This window comes from Ambystoma mexicanum, chromosome 8 (assembly GCF_040938575.1).
Source record: "Ambystoma mexicanum isolate Mex_15411 chromosome 8, UKY_AmexF1_1, whole genome shotgun sequence".
In the NCBI taxonomy this organism is placed as follows: Eukaryota; Metazoa; Chordata; class Amphibia; order Caudata; family Ambystomatidae; genus Ambystoma; species Ambystoma mexicanum.
This window is the reverse complement of record NC_090929.1, coordinates 1,146,263,754-1,146,288,859: the sequence shown is the minus strand read 5'-3', so window position 1 is coordinate 1,146,288,859 and position 25,106 is coordinate 1,146,263,754. Positions and strand designations below refer to the sequence as shown.

The following is a 25,106-nucleotide window of genomic DNA, read 5'->3' as shown; positions in this document are numbered from 1 at the left end:
GGTGGGATTCCGTCAAGAGGGAGCAAAATTAGAGGGGGGTCCCAAAATATTGTAAAGGCTTGTAAATGTGGTGTCATTTGACAAATCTACACAAAGGTTTGCAAAACGATTATAGATCTAGATATAGATGTTTTCGTAAAGTCTGAATGGATTTTGTCAAGTGGGGGCAGGGTTATATGACGATTGTATGTGCATATATTTGACACTTTTGAAAAAATAAAACATGGGTGGATTTCCAGCAAACTTGCGCAGGGAGCATTGGCAAGGACCTACAAGCATGGTTTTGCAAGTGTGCCAGTGTTTTATTATTTGCCAAGTGTCATAATGTAGCTACAGAAAAAAAGCGGTATACCTTTAGTGACGGAGGGTAGCCTGTGGCCATGGGCAGTGGCCAGATTGTCCAGGTCATGGAATAAGGTCATGATCCAGACAATCCGACTACTGGCCATGACCACAAGGGACAGAACATAGGATTCAAGTGGCCATGTCCACCTGGGACTGGCTTTGTGGTAAAGTTATTCAAAATTAGGATAGATCTGAAAGGGAAGAAAAATGTGCTTGTGGTAATATGGTCATATTGTTCTCTTTTTGCCTTGTGCAGGCTGCAATGGAAAGCGAAGAGGGGCCTGTATGAAACCTTCACCTTCCCTTTCTATGGTGGACATCTTGGAAAAGGATTTTCCTTCCTACACCAGGACACCGCAGGCGTCCCGGTGTAGGAAGAAAAATTCTCTTTTTTAGCACCCCGGGTTCCCGCTTTGGGAACCTGGGGTTCTAATGGCCTTCATCCCCCATTTCAGGGGCTGGAATTGGGGGATAATGGTCCAGAGACCTCGTTATCCACCCTCGCTTCGCTTGGGCTCATAACTTGGGCTGCTGGGCCGGTATCCACCAATCCAGTCCCTGGAACAGAGGGTGAACGCTACAATATTCCCATTAGCAGAACACAAAATGCAAATGGAAATGTTGGAAAATCTTATTGAGTCTATGTACTTTACTGAGAAATATAAAGTAGATGGAGAATATACATTTTTTTTTAGTTCTATTTTTTAACTGTGAAAGGTGGTTCCTAAAGGAATATGTCTTTTGTTGTTTTTGGATGTATTATTTTTGTCAGGAGAGCTGAGAACAAAAGGTGGGGAGGGAAATGAGGCAAGAGGAACCAAACACTAATATGGAGGGGTAGGTGGACAAGGGAAAATGTTGCACGTGTGTTATTTATAAGGTAGGGGGCAGTGTTTCTCATGCTCCTTGATTACAGCAGTGGTGGTGGCTCTTGGGGAGGAGGGATGGCATTAGCTGATGCTATTTTAAGATAAATAGCAGTTTTGCTAAAAGTATGTACTGTGTACTAGATTGTTAATGGATAATGAGTAGGAATAGGTGTTGGAGCTGTGCAAGGGAAATTTTGAAGTTGAAAGTTCCTAGATCAGTAGAAAATGCAGTTCTGAACTGTCCATGAAGCAGAGATCTTATCGTGAAGTGCGGACAGGTACTCGGACACGTCATCATGCCGCGCCAGCGTATGGTCATGTGGCACTGTCCGGAAGGTCCGCTATGAAGTCAGATGTTCGTAGACGTTTACGGATGCAAAACTAGTTGAATTTGTTGCAAAAAGTGTGTATAAGTGTTAAAAATGATTCCGGAAGGTGGGAAATGGCAGAGTTTTAAGGTGACACTTTGTAAATGGGACACAAATGTTGCAATATTGGGTAAGTATGAATTTACCAAGTTGTAGGAAAATAGCATGCACTGGTAAACACCCATGAAATTCACTGAAAAAAAACTTTGTTAAAGGGACATTATGATTAAGTTGCACTAATAAAAACCTGTGAAATTCAATTAAAAAAACTTTAAGGGGAAGTTATGGTTAAGTTGCGCTTCTAAAAACCTATGAAATTCAGTGAAAAAAACTTTGTTAAAGGGATGTTATGGTTCCAAGTAAAACCGAAAAACACCTGAAATCCGACAGTTATGGTAAGCTAAGCAACCATAACTCGCGCCACCACGGTGCACTGCTAAGACTAAGATCCAGGACATCAAAGGTGACATCACAAATGTCATTGATGACATCACTGATGACATCACATGTGCATTTACCTTTCATGAAAAGTCTGTACATGGGATTCTTATTGTAATGTTAAAAGTAATGTCAAGGATCATTGGAATAAATATCATGAGTTATGTAGTGCTTTAAGCAATGAATTAATCCAAATAGCATTGTATTATGAATTTATTTCCAATATACTAAGGTACACATGTAGTAACATAGGCATAGTTTGCAGGAGACATGATGGAGATGCAATATTAATAATCTTGCCATGTTAATTACTAAAATTATAAATGCTTTCTTATTAGAGTTTTGCATATAAGTACCTAATAAAACCCACTTACTACATTATTGCATTACTGCACACAAAACACAAACAGACAACTACACATCCAAATATGAGCATATACAGGGAGAGTGAAGTAACCTAACTGATTATCTTCATGCACAGAAATGATTGCTCTGCTTCAAAGCTACTACTTCCCTATGTATAACTATCACATATTGTGACTAGGCCCGAAGGAAAGTAGTGTATGTGCAATGTGTACAAATATGAGCATATACAGGGAAAGTACAGTAATAAAAAAAACAACAGAACTATAAGACAGTGCTGATAACCTTACTAATCATCTTCATACATAGAAAGCATTGCTTTCTTCCAAGTCTGTGTTTTCCCCTTTGTTTATGTTTCATATGCTGTGAGTGGACCCTATGTGAATTACTGTAAGAACCTATTTGAAGTATAAGTCTACAAATATAGTACTTTTTGAATTTTTAGTTCCTGACTGTTACTGGCCTAGATATATCAGTAAAGGAAAAAAGAGTGAGCCAGACATGTGATGTCATCAGTGATATCATCAATGACATTTATGATGTCATCTTTGATGTCCTGGGAGTAAGTCTTACCAGTGCACCGTGGTGGCGCGAGTTATGGGGTTGCTTAGCTTACCATAACTGGCGTATTTCAGGGGTTTTTTGGTTTTTCTTGGAACCATAACGTCCCTATAACAAAGTTTTTTCACTGAATTTCATGTAGGGTTGCTTTATACCTCGGTATAAAGATGATGGAGTGCACTCCAGAAAACAGTCCAGCGAGGTTGTTCCACACTGAACACAGAGTTCAAAAAGCCAAGAAGCTCCAAGCATCAAAATATATACTTTAATAGGTAAATGCCATGGACAGAAGAAAAGTGTACGAAAATGACACGTTTCGCGGCAGACTGGCCACTTGGTCATGTTTAGGGTGCAAACACAAAGGAAGGACATTTAAACCAGAGTGCTCTCTATGGTATTCATGGATAGAGTAACATGCATTAACATAAAAGCTCATTTAACAAAATCTGCCATGTTTGAAAGTATTACAAACCCTCGTGGGTCGTGTTAAATACAATAAAATGCATTCAATAAAAGCATCAAATGAACTAGCATTGTTACTCTTTTCTCAACAATAATAAAACCTGCGCAGTAGTCATTTTAAATTCACAATTTACACATACTGCAGTAATATTTATTTTCATTCTGAGGTTTACATATGTTAAACCTCCTCTTCATGTAGAGCTTGTCAGTGACTGTTTTTATTGTTAAGATAATTTAAACTGTGTCCGTGTTTGTTATGAATCCGGCACGGATAGGAACTGTGAATATAAGCGAATGACCAGTATGCTTTGTGGTTTGTTGTATACATTATAGAGTCAGTGTCTATCGAGAACAACGTTTACTCCCAAGGTAAAAAATGATATAGCTAAGATTCGAATTACTTATGGCAATGTCACATTGAGGTGTATGTGGTAAATTAGAGTACTTGTCCAGGTGATTTATACGTTACAAGGCCTTGCCTCTTTAAAGTGCAAATGCCTCTATAGGCTGGCTGTGCAATAAAGCAGAAACCAGTCTATTGCTAGTAAAGTGCATAGTGCATATTACAGCAGATTTTTAGGTATACCCTATGTGTGCAAATTTGCAGTGACCAACCCAAATGGGTAAAGTGCAAATAGCAGTTTAGCAGCTAATGATATATCCTATATGGAGGTATATAAAAGTGTGTATTGCATGCAATACCTGAATGTAAAATCAAAGTAATTCACACTGCCAATGAGTAAAAGTACAATTAAAATACAAAGCTAGGAGAATAGATAAAACCTTGATGATTAAAAGACACTGAATTGTTTTCTGGCCAAATGCGCATTTGAGAAAAGACATATTAAATACACGTTAAATAATAAAGCAGCCAGTTTAACTTGTGTTCCTAAATAACAAAACAAATGCATTGCTCACCCTTAAAAAAGAAAGAAGATTAAAATAAGATAGCTAAAGATGGAGAGAGTCTAAAATTTATTCAATTTCTCTTTTGTCAATAAAATATTGAATTGATAGATTCTCTATCCTAAAAGCTAATGTGAAAAACTTTACATGTATCAACAGAATGTAAACCTTTATGTAATATCAATCAGTTACATAATGTGTTTCCACCTATGTGGGACTTACTGATATAACTAGAGATTAGGTTAAAAGTTAGCAGAGAATAGTGCGAAGTAGAAGAAAGGGGGTAATGGTAAAACCATTTACAGAATATGGTGTAAAAACAGTCTGTTTACTCAGGTGCCTAAAAAAGTGTAGAGTTCCTCATCCAGATTATGGCCCTTTGGTTTCTTTGTTTCTAAGTCCAGAAGGTATTTAGTCTCAGATTGTCTGAGGAGCAGCTCCCGGTTGCCTCCTCTCGGTGCCTTCAGAATTGCATGTATCCCAAAATAGGCGAAACCATCTAATTTGCCTCCATGTTTTTCCTGAAAATGTAGGGCCATCGGATATGTGGGATCAGTATTCTTGATGGCTCTTATGTGTTGGAGTATCCTAAGTTTCAGTTTGCCAATAGTACTACCAACATACCATTTGTCACATGGAAAAGTGAGCACGTACACGACATACTCAGTTTCACACGTGATACGAGATTTAATAATCATATTTTTGTGTAGTATTGGATGGAGGTCGTTTTTGGTGTTTTTGTTAAATTTGCACGCCTTACACTTCATACACTTCTGAAAGCCTTCTGGTATGATACTGAGCCAACTTTGACCGGCTGAAATAATCTTAGGACTCATATAGCTGCATACAAGGTTATCAACGTGATGTTGATGTTGTTGCCCAGAATGCTTCCTAAATGTTCATCTTGTTTTAATATATGCCAATGTTTATGCATTATGTGACGTATATTATTGGAGGCTTTGCTGTACGTAAGAATCAGTCTGGTATCTGCTGTTTCTGGGCTAGTCTCAGCTGAGACTTTGGACATCAACAGGATGGAGCAATCTTTTTCTCGTGCTTTACTGTATGCTCTTTCCAGCACTTTCTTGGGGTAGCCTCTTTGTAGGAACTTTAAAGCCATGATTCTACATTCATTGTCAAAGGTTTCAAGTTGGGAACATTTGTGTCTTATGCGAATGAATTTGCCGTAAGGTCTGCTCCAGTTGAGGGCTGTGGGGTGATTACTTTTAGCATGTAGGGGTATGTTGGAACTGGTAAGTTTTCGATAAAGTTCAGTCACTAATTCACCTTGTGCCACAGTAACAAGAATATCTAAGTAAACGATAGCAGTCTTGCTGTGGCACTCGGTGAATTGTAGATCAAATTCATTTACATTAAGTGACTTAACAAATTCCAACCATTCAATAATAGACCCATCCCAAATGACAAAGAGGTCATCTATATAGCATAGCCAAAGTACAACTTTGTCTGTGTTGCGACTGTTGGTGGATGTCCAAACTTTGAACTTCTCCCACCAGCCCATAGTTAAGTTGGCGTACGGCGGAGCAAAGGTCGTTCCCATAGCTGTTCCTTGCAACTGAATAAAAAAGTTCTTATTGAACAGAAAACTTATTTGTTAGACATAAGTTTATCATCTCCAGAATCATCTTGCCATGTTCTAAGTAGTTGAGTGATCTGGTTTGTAGGAAGTACTCACATGATTTCAGGCCGTCCCTATGCTTAATAGATGTATAAAGGGAGACCACATCCAGTGTGGCTAACACATAGGTCTTTTCCCAAGGTATTCCGTCAATTTTATTAAGGAAGTCCTTAGTATCTCTTAGATATGACGGTAGAGTGGTAACAAATTTGATTAGGGTTTCATCCACTAATTTCGATACATTTTCCAGAAGTGCACCACACAACGTGACTATGGGCCTCCCTGGTGTTCTAGTTTTGTTTTTATGTACCTTGGGTAAGAAATAGATAGTGGGCATCACCGGGAATTTGGGATGCAGATATTTACACATATCCTCATCAAGCAAGCCTTTCTCTTTCCATTTGATTAGTAACTCAGAGAGTTTGTCATTCATCTCCACTGTGGGGTCGGTAACCAATAGCTTGTAACACTCTGTGTCCTTAAATTGTCTATTGGCTTCGTTGATGTAATCTTGCTGATTCATGATGACTATGTTGGTGCCCTTGTCCGAGGGTTTGATGACGTAGTCATCCAATGTGCATATATTGGACAGGGTCTCCTGCTCACGGCGGGTCAGATTATCTTAGTGTCCATTTTCCTTTTCCTAAATTTCTTCAGGTCACTAATGACCAGATCTTGGAAAGCCTCGACATGCCCTCCTGGGTTGAACATGGGATTGAAGCATGATTGTGATTTAAGTTTACGTTTGCTAGGCCAATCAGTTTGTGGGGTCCCATTGTGGGTCACTAATGTCTTCATTATCTTGCCATTCCGATTTGAGATGGATTAGGTCACGTGATATATGTGAGTCCTCTATTGTTACTGGGGTATAGCCACTCAGAGGTTAATCTTTTCTTGGCTTAGGTGGATAGATGGCAAAGAATTTCTTCAGCCGGATTTTACGCATATACTTATCAAAGTCTATTCTGGTTTCAGCGTAGTTGTAAGAGGATGAGGGGCAGAAATTAAGGCCCAGCTTGAGTACAGATTGTTCTTCGCAGGTAAACTCTCGTGATGTAAGGTTGATAATAGACATGTCTGGTATTTTACTTTGTGCTTGCATCAATTCTTTATCCCAGAGCGTGTTTGTCTGTCTGTCTTGTCTGTTGCTGCGGTATCTGTGGCTGTTGCTCCTCCTTGTTTTCTTGATCCTCGTGACTTGGTTGAGTTTCCTCATCCTCTTCCTTTTGTTTTTTTGCTGTTGTTGCTTCTGCCATCCATTCTTAAAAGTCTAATTTCTTCTAAAAAATTCAATTTTCTCTGGGGCTGTTAGTTTTCACTTTCTGTAGTGTCGATATCAGAGGATGATGGTTCGCTGGCATGTCATTTTCGGCATTCGGTGTGACCATCGGGAGTTTCTGTCTCAGGGTATCAAACCTTTTGGTGAATGTAAGTACTCTCCCCTTCTCATAGTCATCCTTGTCCCGCAGAAATTTCCGCTGTTTTCTCAGCTTAATTTCTTCCTCAAATGCTTTGTACCCCTTCTCCATATTCATACGGATGGCTTTCCCCTTTGAGTGATGGCCTGTAGTGCTTCTTCTGTGTCTTGTATTTTGGACAAAAGTTTGTGTCGATCAATTTTGGCATATTTTATAAGGATTTTAAGAAATGTCACTGAGCATGTATTACCTGTTTGCCCCCATTCTTCTAACATTGCGGGATCCTGTTCTTCATAGGTGGGTGGTGTTAATAAGCGCAGGCCTCTTGGGATGCGGCCCACATCAACATAATTTTGCAAAGAATATTCTTCCCACCATTTACTGATTTCTCGTCTCTGCAATTTTTCTAGTTCTCTCAGAAGCCTCACTTAATTGTTGGACTGTGCCTCTAACGGTTTGTTACTTGGTTTATTTATGATGGCACCAGTTTGTTTCTCACAGAATAAAAACACTGCTTGCTTATTAGGTGCACTTTCTCTGTCCATTTGTGTTGACATAGTGTAATTAGTAGTGCTTGGGTGTTGGTTTTGAACTCTCTTGGAAAATGTCTTCCGCTTTTCATGCAAAGGTTCCTTATTGCTGATTGCTTGAGAACCTATCCTTAACGGACATCCAGTAAATGTGAAGCTTAATGGAATGCAAAACACAAGAAACTCTGTCAGCCTGAGACTCACCAGAACGGATGAACGCTCCTCCACCCTCCGATGGCAATGGCTCCTCCAGTCCGTGGTTTGGCAAGCCCTTTGGTTGATGCAGAGACTGTGGCTTCACTGTGCCTTGATGGCTCTGGCAGTCCGATATATATATGGAAAAAACGTTAGTTGCCAGGATGTTAAGGTGAGAACCTAATGCAACAAAATCCTGGAAATTCAGCTAAAGCCACCTTAACTTCACGCCCCCTGTTGCGCAGACTATAACCACAATGAATACATCACAGGTCACATCACTAATTACATTACAACAGTAACTGCCATTAAGCATGGTCTTCAGCCAGGGTCAGTGTGCATGGCCAAATATATTTTAACACATGAATGGGTACTAGTCATAACCTTCAGCTATGGACAGTGGTCACAACCTTCAACCATGTGCACTAACAGGCTACCAACCATAGATAGTGGCCTTTACCAGTGGATAAAGCTTTCAACTGATTAGGCACTAGCCGTGGACTGTAGCACAATACTGGCCACTGGCCACAATCTGTGACTGTGGCCACTATATATTCTAACATATAAATGGGCCACTAGGCATGGCCTTTGACCTTGAGCAGTTTGTACATCTTTTGACCCTGTCCACTGTATATTTGAAAATAATTAAATGCAATAAGCAATGACCTTTGGCCGTGCCCACTGTATATCACATACACTAACCAGCCACTAGCCATGGTCTTCAACACAATACTAGCCAATGGCTACGGCCTTTGGCTGTGCCGACTGTATATTTTAACATATTAATGGGCACTAGCTATGGCCTTTAGCCAATGCCACTGACTAAAGCTTTCAACGTTGCCCACTGTATATTTTAAAACAGTGATAGGCTACTAGGCATGGCTTTTAACCATGCACATTGGCATTTCTGAACACTAACCGACAACTAGCTATGGCCTTTGGTGCTGGCCAGTTACCCCAGTCTTTGTCATGGCCAAGTCAACGGCATAAATTGTTATTAAGGCAATCAAAGTTGTCATGAGCTAACTTATAAATGATGTTATGTCTAATTCCATTATTGATGTGTTCAGTTATATACAATGCAATTAGTGTTGTCACCAGTGATGTCATTTGTAATGTCATCATTATTTTCATGCAACATGTAATTAGTGATGTCATCAATGATGTGATCTGTGATTTCATCATTGGGTTCATAGTCTGCGCAACAGGAGGCACAAATTTAAGGTGGCTTTATCTGAATTTCTAGGGTTTTGTGGAATTAAGTTCTCACCTCAACATCCTTGCAACTAAAGTTTTTCCTTGAATTGTAAGGGTTTTGTTACTCCATACATAATTAATATTAATAATACAGATAATTCTGCTAATCAAAACAATGCATTATGTCTAGAAAGTAAAATAAAAAGCAATTGTGCAACCACATTCCCCCCAAATAAACCTGTTACAGAAAATGTGTTTGCATACATACTTAACATTTTAAAGTATTACATGTATATGTCCTGTTCATGATAGTTATTAAAGTGTTGCAGTAACTGTGTAGAAAGACTACACACAATATATTTTAAAATAAATATGTACACGACTACTGCCCATATATATGTAGATATATGAATATACTTTTTTTCAAAAAGGGTTTTATACCTGCGTCTACTAAGGATGCATGCGTGGCTACATGCAGTAACGACTGGGGGTTACCCGCATGTGCGAAATGAGCCAATAGACGTCCAAATCTTTCAATGCGGCTACGTATCTTCATGCCTAATACACCAGCCAATCATATCACGTGATGCGGGTCTGCACCTACACATGACTTACATGCGTCAACGAATGATCCACTCAAACGTGGGGATGTATTCACACTAACACGACCCATGCCGTCTGATGTGACCCTAGCATGCGAAATGAGCCAATAGGACGTCAAACTCCCTTCACACCTCTACCAATCTTCACACATGATCCACCAACCAATGAAATGAAATGCTACAGCACTGCATCAACATGTGACTTTTTTTGTGCACGTGAACGCACAAGCCAATCAAACATTGCTGCGATATACTGACACGGCTACACCATGCCGTTTGAAGACATCTGCATGTACGAGATTGTCTGTGGCAGTCTGTAGCCGCAAATAATCACCACACCCACAAAAAAGAAGTTCACATTTATCATTGCTTTCTGTACTTGCTAGTGAAAGGGTTTCTCAGTAACTGTAAGCACTTTTGCCACTTTACACCTTAAATTCCTGAACCTTTTTACCCACCTTTCCCCTAATCCTATTTCCCTTTGTACTGTGATTTGTTCAGTTTGTGTATTTTTTGTTTTACTTTTTTAAATACTTTTGCATCATTGTCTTTTCAGTCTTGTCTTTTTGAAAGTTTTACTTTTTCCTTCCTACTTAGACATTTCAACATGTCTGAACATGAAAGCACGAGTAGTGACAACGTCATCATTTGGGTCGACAATCCATCACCATGAAGTAAGAAGATAACAGGAATGAAAGAAACAGCTGACAGTGGGCGCTTCTTCAAATTGAAGGACCATTGCTCCAGAAAAAAGTGGCAGAGGAGGTACTCTGCACCTTCTTTCCATCCCCCAAAATGGCCCTTTTAAGGGCCACCTTTTACGTTAAAAGAATAGATAAGATTGAACACAGACTGCTAAATATATTACAATATATATTGTAATTTATTTGATGCAGTTTCAGTACTCACAATTCCCAATTGTTGTCTGCAGCTGCGGTTAATATGGGAAACCGTTTAGCTGCGAATAAATGTACTCCAGTCGTTGCTCACTTTAGCTGCACAAGAAAAATCCTGTGATTCATTGGCTAATACTGTAGCCGCGGCTAGAAATAATATTAAAGAAATATACAAATGTTTGTATGTACATATATGCATTACACATATATTTCAAAAGGTCTTACAACATACCTTAATTTGTGTTCACCTATTTCTTCCAAATTAACAACTCTGAAAGAAAAGAAAATATACTTAATATTAAAGGCCATTTATACCACACACTATCACCACCAGAGTGGTCCTCTGGTGTTCATCATATCAAATTAAATACAACATTATTTAAGTTTTTTTCACAATGATACTAAAAGAATACTGATTGTATTCCAAGTTCACAACCATTAACAGGTTGTTTTCATTATTCATGCTATAGAGGAAAAAAACTTGTAGTTGAAGAAAGAAAAACCTTCTATACTGTTATTTTAAATATTTAAAATGTAGGTCATTACAAACTAATTTTCGCATCAGCAAATTCAAAAAAGAATAGCCCACAACAACCATAGTTTGTACACCGATAAAGGTATTTCACTATAATGCACAGATGTTACAATACTATACAAACATTACTTTATACTACATGATGACCCATTTACAGATTACTTTATGCAGCCTTCACCAGGAAACCGAGATATGGAACCTAACTATGTCTTCAGTTTTACAAATAAATAAAGACATGCCAACACATTTGAGTATTAATCTTTTAAAAGTATAGTAATAGCTATATTTCAAATAATAGGTAGACAATAACGTTTCTGTGTAAACATATTAACACTTAGCAAAAACTACACCAATAACCTAACAAATGTCATTTCCATACTTCTTATGAAATCTTGTATGTTACAGCATACATGACAAAAGCAGAAAAGAGCAATGCAGCTGAAATATGGGCAGATTTATCAGCTGAAAAAAGTCTCAGTCAGAAACATGTAAGCTTTGGTTTGAAGATGCTTTCATATAGAGAGTGTGGTAGCTACAACGCTGCAGATCGGCTAAAGAGTTTGCCTCTATATGGACATAGCATTAATGTAGTTTGGTTATGTATTGGACCAGCTAGTACTAGACATCTGGTATTGAAGCCTTTGAGTGAGCAGTTAGCTGAAGCAGCACCTGACAGTACAGAGATTTTGAGAACCTACTTGATTGATGCATATTATCCAAATTGATCTAAAATTTTGGAGGGTCTTTGTTTATATGAAGTAGCACAATGCTACTCATATTGAAATATTGAAGCTAACAGTGACAGACGTCGGTTTAAAGTACATGGACTAGTTTGTAATGACCTACATTTTAAATATTTAAAATAACAGTACAGGGTTTTTTTTTCTTCAACTAGAAGTTTTTTTTCCTCTATAGCATGAATAATGAAAACAACATGTTAATGGTTGTGAACTTGGAATACAACCAGCAATCTTTTAGTTTCATTATGATAAAAACAAATAATTTTGTATTTATTTTGATATGATGAACACCAGAGGACCACTCTGGTGGTGATAGTGCGCGGTATAAATGGCCTTTAACATTAATATTAAGTATATTTTCTTTTCTTTCAGAGTTGTTAATTTGGACGAAAGAGGCAAACACATATAAAGGTATGTAGTAAGACTTTTGGAAATATATGTGTAATATTTAGGCAAATGGGCTGCAGGCACAGCTGCAGGGCTAGTCACAACACATGGCAATTTAGGCAAATGGGCTGCAGGCACAGCGGCTGGACTAGTCACAACACATGGCAATTTAGGAAAATGGGCTGTAGACACAGCGGCAGGGCTAGTCACAACACATGGCAGTTTAGGCAAATGTGTTACAGGCACAGCGGCAGGGCTATGTAACGCTCACCTGGTATCCACAGGGACGTCACTCAGCCTGTTCTGACCTCTTACGACCTCAAACCCTTCCATGGAGTCTACTCGACTGGAGACTGGGCCTGAAACACAGGATTGGTAGAGTTTAACTCCCTATTGTCTCTGTGTACTTGAACCCCTTCTTCCCCGGGGTCCAACCCTTCCCTTTGTTCCACAGCTCACCTTGTTTTCTTTGAAAGTGTGCTCTCGTCCCGCTTTCAGCACAGGGGCACATTGATTGAGGCGGGCTCGTTGCTGCCTAGTTACTTCACTGGCAAGAGTCCGACAGGTAAGTATAATGAGTCTTTTGAACAGTTCTCTAACTTTGTTCCTTTCTTTCCTTAGATGATGGCCAGCGTCCGGGGATGGCGACGTGCTGCTGAGATGAGTAGCGCTGAAGGTGAGTGAGAGCGCGATGCAACCCTTTCGTATTTGTATTGAACTGAGTTCTTTTTCAGTGTCTTTTAGGTGCCGTGACGTTTTCAGCTTGGATGCCGGTTATGGAGAAGAAATGCGGTGAGTAAGCGCGGTATGTGGCGCCTCTAGATGTTTCCACGCTAACCTGGAGTGTCTTTTCCCTCTTGCAGATGGATGAGAAGTTCTGGAGACAGAGTTCCCCCAGAGCGGCTGGGATTCAGGTAAGCATTTGCTCGTACAATCTTTAAAAATAAGCGAAAATTAGCTGAATGCTTACTAATGCCTTTTTTCTGTTCTTTTCCCTTTTCCTTAGGAAGCTGCGTGCCGGGATGGGAATGACGCCGCCGAAGATGCCCGCAGAACAGAAGGAGCGATGAATGATGGGCAAAAGCGCTACAAGGTAAGGCTGTTCCTAACAGTGTTCTTGTTCTTGCAGGAGCTGAGCGCAGAAGAAAGATGCAGGCCTACTGGAGACCGATCCGAACACGGCGAGTGTCACGCTGCAGGTGCAGAAAACACAAAGCATGTTTCTCAGCCTGGGCGTGGCTTAAATAGTCTCTGGGTATCCCAGGTGTCTCTGGGCTGAACCACACCCAAAAGACTAGACTGCACATGCAGTTCTGGGAACCGAAATACGTGGGGGCATCCATCTTGTCACCATCAATGCACTACAAGTCCAATCCCCAATGTTATCCTATGGGAGTGAGTGAGTCTGGTGCCACAAGCACCAAGTCTGACTCCAAGTGGATCTATGGAGGGATGGAGAGGCCCTTGAGGGCCATGTAGGTGATCGTGGACTGGCTCCAGCCTGACATCATGAAGGGCTGGGGACATGAGGGGCAGGAAACATGACAGGCTAATAGCACTACAAGACATTATTGGCAGGTGAGCTCCCAACATAGCTTCAAGACTGGAGGCTTCACTGTGTGTACATAGTAGTGACTGGGGGGTGAAAGGGGATGTGGTATTAGATCTTATATCTGATGATGAGGGTATTGAGGGAGGCATATAAAAAGGCAGTAAGATTATATAAATACCATAATCCCCATACCACTATACACTTCTTAAATAATACCTCACATACCCTACGCATAACTTTAGAGTACAATTCCCAAACAACTTCTGAATAGAAAAATGTTCACTAGAAGCAACATGACATTTCTTCATTCACATTCATAAAGGCGTTCCAAAATAATATGCAACACATTGCTTGCTTTCATATACCAACCAACTATTCATTCATCTATGCTATCTTCTCAATTCAGAAGTAACGTGGTAAGAGAACATAGCACCAAGATAATCCACTGCCACTTAGTTGGTCCACCCGGCTCCAGTTTTCACACCTCACAAGCCTCTACTTAACAGCTGAACGCCAACTCCAGGCACACACCATTGAGTATATTAGTGGTCACATAACTAGGCTCTACCACACCCTTGTGTCTCTCAAAACAAATTTACCCACGCCTCCTTAGCCATCCTCAACAAACCTCACCTGTTTCCACCTATTTCAGCATAATAAGACAATAGCCTGTCCTGATCCACTATCCTGCCTTTCACCTACAAACTAATAACTACTACTGCTACTCAACAAAATATATCAGCATGTATGTCCTCCCTTCACTGTCCATCCCCACTCCACTAATGTTTCAATGGCCATGTACCCGAAGCAACCCCAGAAAAGTTTCTTCGCAATCCTCATCAATAATACTGTTTGCTCCAACCCACTATGCACCCCATTAATTTTACAACTCCCTACATCAGTGCATTGCGTAACAGCACATTGCATTACATAGCATGGAACCCAAATATATTCCTGCACACCGTTTGCAAGCAAATTGGAAATTTAAAAACACATACTTATGGTGAAATGTAGATTAAAAAGGTTCAACCAAAAACGTTGGGCGTTATAAACAATACATTTTTCATCATTTGGTCGGCAGTGTCAACGTATTTCAATGATGCGCTCAGCAGTATTTACATATTTTTTAGTTAAGGGGTGCATATCAGTGTCTGATTCTTCCTTCAATATAAAACCTCAACACCTCAAATGTTCTCCTTTACATTCATTATGGGAGCATAATTCCCCCCCCACCAAGTATTTTTAATGAAATCAAAGATGACATTACATATAACACCATTGATGATGGCATCACCAGGGCCATCTTGGAAGCCATCACGTCAGCGATTACAAAATGCACATTATAACACGTTCAAAGTTAGATTAAATACTGCACGAATGAATTCAGTGTCGACACAAACTCTTGGTTAACAGGTAGGTATGTGTATGTATGATGTGTGTGTGCGCACCCGCGTCCCATCAGTCACTCTAAAAGCATTAGTTGAATTGACGTTATCTTAGCAACACAAAACCTAAAAACAGCAGAAAACAGGTGGTTATTGTAAGCAAAGGAACCATAACTCTCCCGCCATGCACTGCTCATTGCGTTATACATTGTGCTACCTCACATGGAATTTTAAAAATATTTAGTTTGAGGTGTCCCTCAAAATAAAACTCAACTTTATGTCACACTACTATTTTTCCTTGGCTGTTTCTTCTACCTTATGCAATGTGAGCACTGTGAGTACGTACATGCCATCCGCGATGTCATCAGTGACATCACAAGTATGGTGAGAGTTATGGTTTCCTTGTGTAAAGGAGCAGCTGTATACATCTGTAGGAGATCCCACCCCCTTACCTCCCCTGTATTGGAGACACAAGACCGTAGCTTGCCAGACGCCAGCTATCGTACCAATACCACAGCAAATCTTTGGAAGGAGATACCCATTGAGACAACCCTATTGAATGGGCCCCCGAAGACCCGCAAATATTTATCAGCACCTGATTTCCCGGTGCCACTGGGAGATTACAACCCCGGCGGCCCGGAAAGTCAGGCGCTGGTAAAATGTAAGTCCCCAGCGTGGACATGTAAGCACCGGCACCATTGCTAACGGTTCATCTGTGACCGGTCTGCCTTCCATGGCCGCTGTGCCTGGCAGGGTCAGACCTGTTTTCACAGTGGCTCCGGCAGGCAGACCTGTAATATGACGGTCCAGAAACAACAGTGTCAGTAACCTTACCAATACCCTTGTTTCCGATTGGCAGAATTGTAATGAGGCACAATGGATCTGGCAGGCAGACCTGTAATATGACGGTCCAGAAACAGTGCCGGTAACCTTACCAACACCCTTGTTTCCGGATTGGCAGGGTCATAATGAGGCCCAATGTATGGATACTAGAGGACGAATGACGAAGTAAAGAATCGAGTAACCTAATCAACGTGGAAAAGAAGATTATACGTTAACAACATGCGAAAAGAAAGCAAAGGTTCAATGAATCTACAGACGCTGAAACGCAAGGTAGATCAAGTCATCATAGAGGCTAGCTATGAGTAGTAAATAGAATGCAGGCAAAGCCACCAATGCACAGAAACTGGACATTGGTATCATGAATTAAATAAGCCAGAAACCATGAAGGGGGAATGGAAAAGCTGTGTCGCAGCCTATTAGCAGGTTCAAGGAGCTGTGTGGCGAGGCTGCCTGGCCTGAAGTCAAGTTCGTAGAAATCGAGGTTAACTATCTACTCTGAAGAAGGATGAGTGTGTGGAGGATGAATCTTCTCACGTTAAGGTGCACGGAAGAACACAAAGGATGCCAAGTTTTAATTCATTTAAAGCATTTAAAAGCTGCAGAATGGACCAAATCATGGTCTTGTATCACGTGATCCAAGGAGGGAAATAGAGCTTGAATTTGGGGTTCCAGGCACGATAGCGAGTGCCCTCACTCCTTTGCATTCTCAAAGACAAGAGTACTCTACAAGGACAAGTACAAAGATTTTAGGGCAGAAGGCATGGGCGATGAAAGATGCTGGGCTAACTGTGTGGTGAGGTAGCTTCATGTCCTATCTCCCAGCACCTGGGTCTGGGCTTACCTGCTGCTAAATTATCCAAATGTTCAGGACATGGCACAAGCATGCTAACCAATTGTATTAGTCTGTGTAATGAAGGACCTTATAGCTTATAAGATCAATGAGAAACTGTGTACCGAATGTTTAAGTGACATGTTTTAAGAGGTAGGCATAATTTGTCCACCTGATAAAGGACAGCCAATAACAATCCTAGCTCCTATAGAAGTGCATGTCTAGATGTTTCCCTTAACCAATCCCAACCTTTGATAGGTTTTTCACTATTGCCATGTAGTGTGACGTGACTCTGACGCATTATTGAATATGTGAAGTGTATTTTTTGTGGAGATCATTGAGAGACTGAGCGTACGTCAGTTGATGTTCATTGTAACCTCCCTGTTTTAGATAATTGTTAATAAAACAGTAACGTGCCATCTTCTTGAGTTTGTCTGGTTATTTGGAGTCAGAATTATTCTGTTGTAATCCCATCAATTGTATATGTACGTTCACAAGGGGCATAAGCTCATGTCGTAGCAGTGCAGATGGTTTCAGATTCAAACTAGTTTGACTCCAGAGTTTCCATGATCGGGCATACTCCGCCATAAGCTGGAAGATTGTGGAGTTTCCTGTGGAGGGCGGCTGATAGAAATAAACTTTATAGGGAAGGTGATCACAAGGGGTATTAATGTGTATGGGGTTATTGTTTTAAGTATCATTTGTTGTGTGAAGTTTTTAGAAGAAAGAAGCTGTAAAGAGTAGAAGTGACGTTGTTCTGAATTAAGGTGTAGTAAACGATTGGCGCCAATCAAAAGACAGATAGGTTGTTGAAACGAAGGAGGACTGAGTGGCGATTGATGTTGCTTTCTCACATTTGTTGTTTAAAAGTGGTGCCTTGATATAGACAGAGATTTTTTTAACATTTTGGTAAGTATCGACAGTCAAATGTGACTTGTCATTATGGAGGGCACTCCTCTCGTGCACCTTTGAAAAACACTACCAAGACATGCACCCAAGCTCAACCTGTGCAGTGCAGAATGTTTAAAGGGTACAGCTGATAAAATGTTCATGCCATGGCCACAAGGGGGGGGCATTGTCGAAAGCAGTATAACAACACATGATTATATATGTGCACGCTGGGTACACAGACAAGAAATTTTAGAAAAGACTAGCAGTTTTAGAATGTTGGAAGATGTACCAAGAGGATAAGGAGGACCCACCACCACAGGGGTGGATGCTTAATCCACATAAATGGGAAGCCATTGAGCCCTCAGCTCTTCTTACATTAAGAGGGCCGATACAGACAAGATAGGAGTTTATCCTTGGAAGGAATTAAAAGCAGCTGCTGGGTATACAACGTATCAATCAGCCCCCCTGCTTACAGTAGTGACGATAGTCCAGAAGAGAGCAAAAAGAAGGAAGATGCCTGTAAATTCACACAAGATAAGGAAGAAAGAGGTGAGAGATTGAATATATCTACAGACATAGAAGGAGAAATTAAGAGGTGGAAAGGAGAAAGGGATAGGGCTGACGAGGTAACACTCGTACAGAATGAATGTATGTGAGGACAGCTACTACTCAAATTAGATGGAAAAAGCATCGAGGAGTGTAATAACTTTATACAAATAAGATTGCTTGCCACAAATTATCTTTCGGCAAATGAGAATAACTCTTACCTCTGTGGTGATCGGGATTCTTGAAACTAGAAGCTAGAGGGAATTACCTGAAAACTCCTCCCCAATCCAGCCCAAGGCTAGATTGAGGTGAAATCCCCAGGGGAAACCCCGAAGGGAAAAACCCCGTGAGGAGCTGCTAGAGAGCGTGGATTCCTGTAGCAGCTGGTGGAGTGGTGGAGGGGAAACACTAGTTGAGCTGAATTCCGGAATCTTGTCAAGGTGGTTTCTGATAGAGAAGAATAGAATCTAGATGAGTAAGATATCAAATGGAGTAAGTAAAGTGGTAGGGAAAGAGAAAGGATCTTACCCTGAAAAGCCTATGTTCTACTGAGGAGTTCTAGTCAGTCGGAGGTAAGGTTGGTATTAGACCGGATGGTGACAGCCCAAGGAAAAGATTGTTCAGAGCCAGGTGAAAGGCTTGTGGCTCAAAGATACTGAAAGGCTGATATGGATAAAATAGAAACGTTAGATCAAGGAGGGAATCCTAGTGAGAGACTTGATGAACGAAAGTTTGATAGAAACAAAGACACTACCGGAGAGGACAGTCGGAAACACAGGTAGGTGAACTTCCGTTTATCCGCTGTGCTCGAGAAGACTTTGAATTCTGATGAGTCCAAGAAAACGGAAGGGAAAGAAGAAAAGAAGTTAGGTGAGAGAAGAATGATCCTCGGGGAGGTAGCTGCGGAATTACTTCAGGTAGGAAGTTTAGCGAAGGATAGCGAAAACTTACGATGCGCAGCGCGACTCTGAGTAGAGAAGCAACGCGTAGTGCAGAGGATCCTGTTGCCGGAAGTACCATTCCGGAAGCTTGGAGGCGGGGCTAGTCCCGCGGTGTGAGGAGTGAAAACAACTAGCGCGCGGCTTACCGTCTCCAGATCCTCCATATTGAAAGTCCCGATTTCGGGTTGAGCCATAGCTGTTCCCGGTATTGATTTCTCTAAGTGTGCGGCAGTTCGGTTACACAGAACAGTCGTAACAGTATGCCCCCTCTTAAAGTCATTATCCCCTGGTTTACCAGGATGTCTCTTGTGAAAACTCTTGATTAGTTTAGGAGCATGGATACTGGATTTTGATTCCCAAGTCCGGTCTGAAGGGGCGTAACCCTTCCAGTCTACCAAATACTGAAGTTTCCCACGGTGAAAGCGAGAGTCACATAACTCTGAAACTTCGTATTCCGCATCAGACTGGTGTAGAATAGGTGGTGGACGAGAAAAAACCATGGGATGGAAAATACTTCGAATGTCTTGCTTCAGCTGAGAAACGTGAAAAACTGGATGTATCCGAGTCCATGTCTTGGGTAACTTTAGCTTGAAGGCTGCGGCCCCTATGGCCGAGATCACCCGAAAAGGCCCCATGAATTTAGGAGAGAATTTGGAAGGCCTAAGGTGTCTGGGTAGAAAACGGGAAGATAACCAAACCAGATCTCCAGGTCGTATTACGGGTGCCTTAGATCTAAGGCGATCTGCCATCTTCTTTGTTCTTTCCTGAGTAGATTTAAGAGCCTGAGAGGCAACCTGTTGACCCCGATGTATCCCTTCCAAGAGAGACTTCACGTCTGGACATTTGTCATCCAAAGATCTTTTGTCCGGGAAAGAGGCAGGATGAAATCCATAAGAACAAAAGAAAGGAGAGGTCTTAATTGCTGAATGATACGCATTGTTATAGGCATATTCAGCGATTGGTAGTAGACTAAACCAGTTGTCGTGGGCTGCTGAGATGTAGCTTCGTAAGTATGCTTCCAAGGTCTGATTTAATCTCTCAGTTTGACCGTTGGTCTGTGGGTGATACCCTGAGCTCAAGGCCCGGGTGATACCCAAAATTTGACAGACCTGTTTCCAGTATTTTGATGTGTATTGAGAGCCTCTATCGGAGATGATAGTCTCAGGTAATCCATGAAGAGAAAAAATTCGGGAAATGAAAGTTCGTGCCATTTGAGCTGCCGAAGGGAGGCCAGAGAAGGGAAGAAAATGAGCCAGTTTGGTAAATGAATCAATTACAACCATTATAGTTGAACATCCTTCGGAAATGGGCAGATCCACAATAAAGTCTGTTGAAATGATTTCCCACGGTCGAGTGGGTATTGGCATTCTGACCAAAGTTCCAAAAGGTGAGTGTCTAGGACTCTTATTTTGCAGGCAGACCGGGCAAGATCTTACGTATGTTAAAATGTCTTTTCGTATTAACGGCCACCAAAAATATCGGGAGACTAATTCACGGGTGTTGGCATTACCTCTATGTCCTGCAGATTTAGAGTCGTGGCACATATTTAGAACTTCCTTCTGTAGGGCCTTGGTAGGTACAAAAACCTGTTTCCCATGGAAAAAACACCCTTCCTTTTTGGACAAGAAACTCAACTCTTTCTTAGTTAAGCTCTTCAAAATGGAGGGAACAGAGCTGTGTTCCAGGCGTTTTAAAAAATCCGTTGGTTTGTATTTCTTTTTGAGATTTAGAACACAGCGAGGAAAAATCGGTTCAGGTTTGACTGAAGATTGAAGAGTGATCTCTTTACGTGACAAGGCATCGGCTTGTAAATTACATCTCCCAGGTATAAATGAAAAGATTATTCTGAAAGGGGAGAAAAAGTGAGCCCATCTAGCCTGTCGGCTGTTGCATGTCTGAGCGTATTGGAGGATCCTTAGGTTTTGATGGTCTGTACGGACCTCTACAGGAAACTGAGCTCCCAACAGCAAATGTCTCCACTCCTCAAAAGCCCTCTTAATCGCCAATAACTCTTTCTCAAGAACGGTGTAGTTTAATTCTGCCGGAGAGAGAGTCTTCGATAGATATGCGATAGGGCGTTCTAAACCTTGGTCATCCTCTTGAAGGAGAACCGCTCCTAAGGCATATTGGGAAGCATCAGTTTCGAGAATGAAACGGCGAGATTGATCAGGAGTCATGAGAATGGGTGCCGAAGTAAATCTCTTCTTCAAAGTATCAAAAGCTTTTTGCGTCTTCCCATTCCAGACATACGGAACTCCTTTCTTTAGAAGGTTGGTTAAAGGCTGAGTAAGAGCCGAGAAGTTGGGGATAAACCGACGATAAAAATTAGAAAATCCAACAAAACGTTGAATTTCCTTGATTGATCGAGGGTTAGCCCAATTTTGAACTGCCATTATCTTGTCTGGATCCATTGCAATACCTTTTGCCGAAAGAATATAACCCAGGTAAGTCACCTGGGGCTGATGAAAAGAGCATTTTTCCAGATTGCAAAACAGGTGATTGTTCTGGAGTCGGTGTAAAACCTCTTGGACCTGGAACTGATGTTCAGAAATGTTTTTTGAAAAGATCAGAATATCGTCTAGATAAACGATAACAGAGTGTAATAGTAAATCCGAAAAAAGATGATCCATAAATCGCTGGAAAATAGCTGGGGCATTGGACAACCCGAATGGCATGACTTGGTATTGAAAATGACCGAAAGGGGTGCGAAAGGCGGTCTTCCATTCATCTCCTTTCTTGATCCTGATTAGATGATAAGCTCCCTTTAAATCCAGTTTTGTATAAATGAGAGCTCCCTTAACAGCCTCTAAAATATCTGGAATCAAAGGCATCGGGTATCGGTCTGGAATGGTGATCTTGTTCAACCCTCTAAAGTCTATGCAGGGTCGGAGTTCCGAAGAATTCTTCTTGGGTACAAAGAATAATGAAGCCGCCGCTGGAGACGTAGATTCAGTTATAAGTCCATTCTTTAGATTTAGATCTAAGTATTCCCTTAGGGCAATCTTCTCAGACGAAGAGAGAATATACATCCTTCCGAAGGGTAACGGTTGGTCTGGAATAAGATCGATTACACAATCATCTCTGCGATGAGGGGGAAGCAAGGAATATTCTGAGGAGGAAAAAACATCCGAAAATGTATGATACTCCGCAGGAAGGCCAATGACAGACCCCACAATAGAGACCTGTCTGTCTTCCTCTGGTCTTGAATGAACAGTCCTGTTATCTTTCCCCAAACAATTATTGAGACAGAACTCTGATCCCAGGAAGAGAGAACCTGCCGTCCAATTTATGTAAGGATTATGCATTCGTAGCCAAGGTAATCCTAAAATGATAGGGTAATGAGCAGTTCGTATAACATCTAAGGTAATAACTTCCTCGTGAGTAAGAACTGACATGATTAAAGACCCGGTTTGGTTAATGATAGGTCCGGATGTTAAAGGGCTACCATCTACACTTTCAACAGGAATGGCTTCACCTTTATGAAACAAGGGTAGATGATGTTGTTTAGCCCAAATTTCATCAATGAAATTACCAGCAGCGCCACTGTCCACTAAAGCCGGAATCTCTGTCATCTTCTGATTGTCAAATGAGAGGGTAATATGTAATACAAACATTAGTGTGTGAGAATGCTGGTTACCTTGTAAGACTGGCATGTTTAAAGAGGAACCTAAAGAAACTTTAGAATCCCGGAACGCGGTTCCTCCTACGACCGGGAACTGGCGTTTCCCGATCGTCTCGGAGGAGTAATAGGGCACTCCTGAACAGTGTGAGAATTTGAACCACAATACATGCATAATCCCTGAGTCCGTCTGCGTGATCTTTCCTCAGGAGATAAAGGTCCTCGACTAGCTGATCCTAATTGCATGGGTTCCTCATTAGTGTTTCCTCTGTGTGTTACAGGAGTAGAGGGATATGTACGAGTAGAGGGTTTCCCTTTACGTCTTTCACTGTTCCTCTCTTTTATCCTGTAGTCCACTTGCATTACTAAAGCGATGAATTCTGTTAATGACGTGGAACCCTAGATACCTCATCCTTGAGATCCTCAGACAGGCCTCTACGGAATAACGTAACCTGTGCATCATCCGACCAAGTAGATTCACTAGCAATCTGTTTAAATCTAGTAATATAAGTCAGAATGTCCAGATTTCCCTGTCTGAGGTCTAGAAGTTGTTCCTGGGCTGCTATCCGAATCTCCTGCCTACCGAACATAGATCTTATGCTATTGCAGAAGGCAGAATGAGAATCTAATATGGCATTATTGGTTGTGACCAAGGGAGTAGCCCAGGCTAGGGCCGGTCCCACCATCTGTGAAATCATATATCCTACCTTGTCACGATCAGTAGGGAAGAAGGCTGCCTTAAAGGCGAATTGTACTGAACAAGCATCAAGGAATTCCTTTATCTTATGTGGATTACCATCAAACTGACCCCCTGGTAAGGGACCAGGTGGAACTTCTGAGCAATGCGGAACCCTGCTAGTTGCTGCCTGTTGGGAAGCCAACTGGGCAGTTTGTTGCTGAGACTGATGCTGAGCCTGTCGAAGATTGGCGTTTTCTTGTTTCAGACTCTGTACCTCTGAAGTCAGAGATTGTACTGCAGCTATGAGCTGCTGAATTTGTTGATCCATCACAGAAGTCGTCTTTCTCAAATGCCGAAGATAAGAGAATTCTAGGTCAACTGGGCGTTGCTTGCTGTAATAACTTTATACAAATAAGATTGCTTGCCACAAATTATCTTTCGGCAAATGAGAATAACTCTTACCTCTGTGGTGATCGGGATTCTTGAAACTAGAAGCTAGAGGGAATTACCTGAAAACTCCTCCCCAATCCAGCCCAAGGCTAGATTGAGGTGAAATCCCCAGGGGAAACCCCGAAGGGAAAAACCCCGTGAGGAGCTGCTAGAGAGCGTGGATTCCTGTAGCAGCTGGTGGAGTGGTGGAGGGGAAACACTAGTTGAGCTGAATTCCGGAATCTTGTCAAGGTGGTTTCTGATAGAGAAGAATAGAATCTAGATGAGTAAGATATCAAATGGAGTAAGTAAAGTGGTAGGGAAAGAGAAAGGATCTTACCCTGAAAAGCCTATGTTCTACTGAGGAGTTCTAGTCAGTCGGAGGTAAGGTTGGTATTAGACCGGATGGTGACAGCCCAAGGAAAAGATTGTTCAGAGCCAGGTGAAAGGCTTGTGGCTCAAAGATACTGAAAGGCTGATATGGATAAAATAGAAACGTTAGATCAAGGAGGGAATCCTAGTGAGAGACTTGATGAACGAAAGTTTGATAGAAACAAAGACACTACCGGAGAGGACAGTCGGAAACACAGGTAGGTGAACTTCCGTTTATCCGCTGTGCTCGAGAAGACTTTGAATTCTGATGAGTCCAAGAAAACGGAAGGGAAAGAAGAAAAGAAGTTAGGTGAGAGAAGAATGATCCTCGGGGAGGTAGCTGCGGAATTACTTCAGGTAGGAAGTTTAGCGAAGGATAGCGAAAACTTACCATGCGCAGCGCGACTCTGAGTAGAGAAGCAACGCGTAGTGCAGAGGATCCTGTTGCCGGAAGTACCATTCCGGAAGCTTGGAGGCGGGGCTAGTCCCGCGGTGTGAGGAGTGAAAACAACTAGCGCGCGGCTTACCGTCTCCAGATCCTCCATATTGAAAGTCCCGATTTCGGGTTG

The 25,106-nt window shown here is 41.4% G+C and overlaps 1 protein-coding gene across 1 annotated transcript in view; it reads right to left on the bottom strand.

The window, feature by feature from the left end:
* RHOBTB1 (Rho related BTB domain containing 1) overlaps nt 1–25,106 on the bottom strand; it is a 760,683-nt gene that overhangs the window by 697,346 nt on the left and 38,231 nt on the right. The window contains exon 2 of the mRNA XM_069611207.1: nt 11,022–11,060. The gene's annotated coding sequence lies outside the window, so the exon portion shown is untranslated. The remainder of the gene's footprint in view (nt 1–11,021; nt 11,061–25,106) is intronic.